Raw genomic sequence first — 7,498 nt, forward strand, 5'->3', positions numbered from 1 at the left:
ATTCTTGACACGGCCAGTAAGTAAATTATAAACACGGTTTACGATAGGAAAACACACACACACTCCCTCTCGTGACGGGTGGAAAGAATAGGATAATCTCTCTCGATGACCTGGTGCTTTAGGCGCGCGCGCGCGCGCGCACACACACACGGTGCTTTCTTTAGGCATGGTGCTTTGGCACTAGTTGGGCCGTTACTAGGCTTGTGGAGACCCATATTTGTAACAGGCCAAGGTTGTGGGATTTGGCCCAGTTTGGTCCAGCAAAGTCTACGATTTACTTTGCGAGTGAAAGTCTATGCTTTACAATTCAATAAACAAAAAGAAATGAGTTATGTTAAGGAAATAATTACAGAGATATCTGTACATGGACCATTAAAGAGATTTTAGATTCAAGATGGCTAAGCCAGACGTTTTCTCCAAATTTTGATATTTTTCTCTCGAATGCTATGAGGATTTACCAGCAGACAACACATGCAATTAGGAGATCCCGTATGGTAAATTTGAGCAATGCTACATCTACGTAATCAATCATACGTAATTAACATAATAGCCTACTTGGCATCTTTTTGTTGGACAGAATTAGAGAAGGGGGCCCGCCACTTGAAATCGCAGGGGGGGGGGGGGGGGGGGGGTTAGTTTAAGAAGGAAGTTTACGTAAAATATTACTTACCCTTTTTGGGTAAATTTTGGTGCGTGCCTGTCACTACTTCCGTGGGTGGTTTTCATTGCAATCTGTTCAAGTGTCCCGATTTTTCCTCCGCTTACCACGACGCCAGTATCGTCTAATGGCCGCAATTTCATTGTTTTCTATGTTGAACCAAACGCTCCATCCTAAGCCGTCCTTGAATTGACAGCAGCAGAATAACACGGAGCAATGCTTAGGCGTTAAGAATTAGGACCATGCACTGAAGTAGTGCGTTGGGCGGCATGACCTGGCGATCTAGAAGCTCTCACTGAGTTGTCAATGGCATCAGCAATTCAGAACCTACGTTGAGGTATCGCCAAAAATTGTAAACCTCCATTTCTTCGCTTAGTCGTAGGTAGGTTGGACAGCTGACGCTTGCCCGGTACCAACGATAACAGCAAGAAAAGGCTGAACAAGAATGCAGGACGGTGGCTCTTGCAGGCATATATTTGTTCATTACAAACATAAATGTACAGTCATACTCCCTCCATTCCATAATGTAGTGTTTTCTCTATCCCCGTGCTTCAATTTTGACCGTAAATTTAACTATCAAGACCGATTGCGGCGGGAGCAAAAATTATATCAGTGAATTCTTATTCGAAAGAAGTTTTCAATTATATAATTTTTTCTTCCGCCGCAGTTGGTCTCATTGGTTAAATTTATGGTCAAAGTTGAATCTCGGGAAGCGCGGGCGCACTATATTTTAGAATGGAGGGAGTACTACTACTTGTAATTCTTTCGAAACTGCCAAATGCAAACGAACTAAACTCTCTCTCACACATAGACGGGAGAAGACACATGCCCATGGATCAAGGTAGCGATCCAGATGAAACTCAGAAGATAACTTGCTAGACCGCCCTGCAGCTCATCAACATCCTGAATTCTTTTCTCAGACCAAGAAGCGACCCGGTCTCGACCAAGTGGCACACTGACATTGGGATCGTCGCTGCAGTCCGGGTTTATTCTCTCTACTGAACGCGCAGAAGTGCAGAAGCGGATGACAGTAAGGTACACTCTCTGCATGAGAAAGGCAAGGAAGCGATGGCGATCAGTGGACATTTTCAGTACGGTCAAGGGTGAGTGCAATGTGCCAATGTCCTGAAGATAGAGAGTAGCGTGGCTTACACCAGGGGACGATCTTCCAGCGCTGGTTGTCGCCCTTGCACCACTCCCAGAGCACGACCTCGGTGCCGTCGTGGACGCCGCCGTGGTCCTTGTCGCCGTGGAGCGCGTCGAAGTTGAGGTAGATGTTGTTCACCATGCGCACGCAGCGGAAGCCCTTGCCCACGTCGCGGCTCTCCGTCCACAGCACCGACTCGTCCATGTACTCCGGGTTGTAACCCACAAGCTTCACCTGCAGTCCACTCACATGTCAACCACGGCCCACCAGCGTGTTGCAAACGTCTCAACACGTACGAGAGCAGGTGTGGAAAATAATTTCAATTCGTGTGACGCGAACATGGAAATCGTAAACGTAGATAGGCACGTGCCAACCCCTGCATGGACCAACTCGCTTGAATTTAAGGAGCACAGAGAGAGACAGGTATCAACGTCACAAGTTGTACTAAAACAACGATAATTACTGTGGATCGGAGAGAGAGAGATATATGTTTGTAGTGGCTTAGTTTTGCTTACAGGGTGGCTCTGTCCGAGGGAGTGCTTGATGGCTTCGCCGGTGATCTTGTTCACCAGGGCGAACGCAGGGTAGCCCTCCTCGTCCTTGATCTTGGTGCTGTACCTCATGTCCTTCACCCAGTGCTACATTTCGTTTTGTCACACACACGCAAAATTAACAGAGATGAAAGTTAGTGAAGATCGTAATGGATGGATTGATTCGGATGGAAGAAGCTGGTATGTGCATGCATCCATTTGGTTGTCACCTGGAACTCGTCTCTGGGGTTGGTGGGCGCGAGGCACACGGTGCCGTTCCTCACGGTGAGGCTGTAGTCCTGGCCGGCCGCGCACAGGACGCGCACGGTGGACTCAGACGCCAGCGCGCGGTGCAGGTTGCCGTACCCATACCCTGCGCCCGGCGGCGCGTACGCCTCTGCGCCGTGGGCATGCGGGGCGGGTAGGCCTCCGCGCCGGCCGGCGGGGGGCGGTACCCTCCTCCGTACGCAGGCGGAGGCGCGTAGGGATCCTGGCCGCCGGACGAGCCGCCGCCGTACCCGTACCCGTACCCGCCGTCAGCGCCCCAGGGAAGAATCTTCCAGCTCTGGTTCTCCCCCTTCAAGAACTCCCAGAGCACGACGCCGGTGCCGTCGTGCACGCCGCCGTGGTCCTTGTCGCCGTGGAGGGCGTCGAAGCTGAGGTTGAGGTTGTTGACCATGCGGATGCAGCGGAAGCCCTTGCCCACGTCGTTGCTCTCCGTCCACAGCACCGACTCGTCCAGGTAGTCCAGGTTGTAGGGGATGAGCTTGACGGGGTGGGACTGGCCGAGCGAGTGCTTGACGGCGAGCCCGGTGGCCTTGTTCACCAGCGCGAACGCCGGGTGGCCCTCCGCGTCGCTCACCCGCGTGCTGTGCCTCATGTCCTTGTACCAGTGCTGCACCCACACACACGTGCATGCATGCACAGATGAAATTGTCACATTTACGTACGTACGTTACGTTCATTCGGACGACGAGCTGATAAGCGCAGGAGTGTACTATGTACGTGCCTGGTGCTCGTCGCGGGGGTTCGTCGGGGCGAGGACGACGGCGTCGTGGCGGATGGTGAGGCAGTAGGCCTCGTCGGCGCGGCAGAAGATCTTGAACGTCGGCTCCTGCTGCGGCATCATCGGCGGCGACGCGGTCGGGTAGCCGGCACCGGCCGGCGGCGGCGGCGGAGGCTGGTTGTGCTTCTTGTGCCCGAACATTACGAACGTTCAGTGGACAGAGTGCGAGCGAGTGTTCCTCGTGTCGATCGCTTGAGATGTGTGTGCTGCTGGCCGGCGGCCCCGGCCGGGGTTTTATAGGGCTTGGGAGCGCACGCCCCACGGGAGTTAACAAATGTGACCAAATTAGGGAAGGTGGAAGACGGATAGGTGAGGGTTGAACGACGCGGGCTCCGTTAGGACCGAGGCGTGCCGGAGGCCGAGAGCCGGCCAGCCGCGGCGTTGTTAATCGCGCGCCTCCGCTGACTAGAGACATCGTGGTTTGTCATTCGCATCGTCGAGTCCGCAGCCGCGGGGCCGGCCGGTGATCGCAGGTGCCCACGTAGAGATTGTTTTGTTGGGAAGTGCCGTCCTGAATCCTGATGGTCAAGGTGGTCAGTGTTCTCTTCGGGGCGAAGGCACCTTCATTGCCTGCTCAGTCTCTGCTGGCGTTATTGAGAAGCCTTTCGGATGCTGCAGTGGTGATGAAACGTGTGTGCTATTTGCTCATGGCTCGAACCTTCTGCGGCTCAGGAAACAAAGATGCCGACCAGCATTGGTAGAGCTCTCAGCTCTGTTTGTTCATTGTTCATTTCGATGAGAATGTCCGCAGAGAAAGCATGATGCAAGAACAGTGAAAGTAGACTTTGAGTGGTTAGCGGCTTGTTTGGTTGCAGACAGTAGTTGCATTGCATGTCCATCTCTAGCCAGTCTGGTTGCTGAAAAACAGCCTCATATGCAGCAGATGCAACCTGTTTGGTTTGCCTGCATCGCATCGAAAGGCACTTACCCCCTGCTATTTGGTTGCCCGCATTTGTGTTTAGGGTGTGAGTAGATGCAAACTTCAGCTGTTTGGTTGCAAACAACGTTTTTGTTCTGCTCACGCCATTCAAATGTGGTGGCCTTACCACCACACATGATCAGTATAACAGCAACATCACAACAGCTAAGATCGAACAAAACAAGCAATGTAATGACAGCAAACTTATCACAGCAAACTACTTAACTAGATAGCATAAGTCTAGATTAAGAGCAGGGGCATCCTCCTTCCCTGCTGTGCCAGGGTGCTGCTCCTGGCCAAAATATGAACAAGTTCCCAGCACAAGTCTCGCCACACACCCTAAAAGTTCTTCACTAACACCTGACTTAACTTAACTACATAGCCTGCTTGATGGCACCAAGGCAGTTGTGCCTGCTGCAACGATACCTGCACATCACCGACGAGTCGTGGTTGTAGATCTGAACCTTCAGTCCAAGTCTGGAGATGCGCACAACGACGAGGTCGCCGGGGACGATGCGGTGGCGGCGGCAGAAGTAGTTCCACCCCCGGCCAAGCACCATGTGGCCCTCGAAGTTCTGGACCCGCACCCAGAACATGCACCGCTTGTTGGCTGAGAGCCTGACCACGCGCCGGAGTCGCTTGATGACCAGCCAGGTGTTCATCACCTCCACGAACTTGGGAGGGACGACGAGCATGGGCGAGGTCCTCGTTGTCCTTGATCTGCTGGTAGAATCTCATCGACTCCCTGGCTCCCTCCTCGTGGCCCTACCTCGGAGATCGTCCCCTTGAAAGAGGCACGCTCATGAAGGCGATCCCGCCAGGCAGGTCCACCGTCCTGAGCCACCTGTTCGTGGGGATGAAATCCTCGGTGCGCTCAACTCCGGCCACGACCTAAGCTCCTCCACCCGCCACATCCCAGTCAGTCTTCAGTATCTTGTCAGGCAACATGACAAGTATTAGTATCAAACAAAGCAAGCAAGCAAATGCCACTGATTAGTGGCACTAATCAGTGGACTTGCCCAACAACAAGTGCCACTGATCAGTGATGAATGCTAGAATGCCCAACAGCAAGTGGGATGTACTCATGGCCAAATGGCAATGATCAGTGGCACTTGGTGTTGGGCAAGAGCACTAATGTACTTGCTGTAGTGCAAATGGCACTGATCAATGACACTGATCAGTGACTTGCCCAATAGCAAGTGCCATTGATAAGTGCCATTTTGCCCAACAGCAAGTGCACTTGTTGTTGGGCAAGTCACTGATCAATGGCATCTTCTTTGCTGCAACTGGCACTGATCACTGCACTATCCTAAACAAGGAAACATCTAAAAAATAGTAACAACAAGTGCCAATAGCACCCATGTGCAGCCATGCAGATTTGGACCATCCTAGAATGGTCATACTACATGCACGTATAATATCCACTCATGGCACAAACCCTAGCTTCAACATGCAACTAGAAACACGGACATGATCCTAACATGAACATGCCATCAGTCAACATGATTCTAGCATTCATCACTCAACATGAACATGATTCTAGCATGAACACAACTACTAGCATGTAGCACAAATCTAGCATGTAGTAGGACTCGGACTGGCATGATTCTAAGATTCTAGCATGAACATGAATCTAGCGTGTAACACAGCTACTAGCATTCTAGCATGAACACAAGCAGTAGCACACACACTGTACAAAACAAGAACAGATCAGTCCGATTGGGATCACATCCAACCGGATCTGCTAGAATCCTATCAATCCTAGCACATGCCTGAGAAATTAACCGCAAATAGACATCTAGGAGCAAGATTTGAGGGGATTTGACTCACCGGAGCACGCGCAGCCGCGGTGAACCGAGGCCGGGGTGAAAACCCCGGCGGGAATGATAGAGGTGGCCGAGCAGAGGACGAGCCGACCCCGGCGACGGCCTGCGGCATCGGCCCCGTGCTGAACGCCACGCCGGAGGTCAAGAAGGATGCCCCGCCGACCGGAGAAAACCCTTGGACGGGGGTCAAGAAAAAACGCAAGCCCAATGGTGTCCCAAGAAGGGGCGGCTCCGTCGCCGGCGCCGAGCCCAAGACCACGAGGTTCGGAATCCGTGGCGGAGCAGGAGTGGCCGGCACGGCATTGGCCGGCGCTCGTGGAGGCCGGCAGCATATGGGGGACGGCGCCCGCAGCGCCGATGCCAGGTCGCGGCCCGAGTTCTAGAGCCCGGCCAGCCAGCGCTCCTAGATGCTGGCGATGCGCTGGTCGACCGGAATCAAAGGGCGGCGTGGCGGTGGGCGTGGCGGAGCCATCGGAGCAGAGAAGAGGAGAGGGAGGGGCGGTGAGGGAGAGAGAGGGAGCGGTGGGAACAGTGCGCCTGGGCGGTGACAGGAGAGTGGGGGGCAAGTAATGAGACGTCGCCTCCGTCTCCCGCGCTGCCTGAGGCGTGCAACTGCCCCGCACGCGCGGCCGCGCCCGGCCAGGCTCGCGAGAAACTGCCGATTCGGCTATTTCCGCCAGGCCAGGCTGCGGACTGCTTTGAGGTTCGTGCGGGCCTCAAACCGCATGCAACCCAGCCAACGAAACAGGCCGCGCACATCCCGCGCGTGCCTGGTTGGGCTGCATGCGGGCAACCAAACAGGCCCTAGGTGGATGGTGATGTTGATTTTGGGAAAAAATTCTTGACTCCACAAAGGTTTCAGATAGAACCCTGGAGCCAGAGCAAAATGGAAGTCAGAAGATTGGTCAGATAGACCTAAATCTTTTTGAAGGGCCTTCTGGGCTTGTAGGATGCAATATTTTTGACCCTAGGGCCCAGAGGATATTGGGCTGGAGGCGTATCATGGAACTATGCTTTCCTTTTAGATTCTTATTAGACGACTTGACCCCCTTTCTTTATGGAGGTGGTTTCGAGATTGGTAGAGAGCTAGGGTTCCTCTCCTTGCCGTTGTGTAGCGAAGTTGATAAGGCCGGAAATTATGGTGGTAATAGAGGTCGAGGTAGATTTAACAGAAGGGGAGGTAGGTTTTCAGTATCACAGGACCAATTATGGTGATCCTTCTCGAGAGAATGATAGCTTTAGACACAATTTCCCCAACCCTCCTTTGGAAAATGCTTCGAACTGGGATGGGGACAAAGAGGTGGAATTTTTTTGGTAAGGAAGATCTTGGTGGTGGTGGTGCGGAGGGTGGG

General features: G+C 53.2%; 1 pseudogene; it reads right to left on the reverse strand.

Moving 5' to 3' along the window:
* Positions 1–1,102: 1,102 nt before the first annotated feature.
* LOC125540969 lies at positions 1,103–3,614 on the reverse strand (annotated as a pseudogene).
* Positions 3,615–7,498: the final 3,884 nt, after the last annotated feature.

Source organism: Triticum urartu, chromosome 2 (assembly GCF_003073215.2).
Source record: "Triticum urartu cultivar G1812 chromosome 2, Tu2.1, whole genome shotgun sequence".
NCBI classification, from domain to species: domain Eukaryota; kingdom Viridiplantae; phylum Streptophyta; class Magnoliopsida; order Poales; family Poaceae; genus Triticum; species Triticum urartu.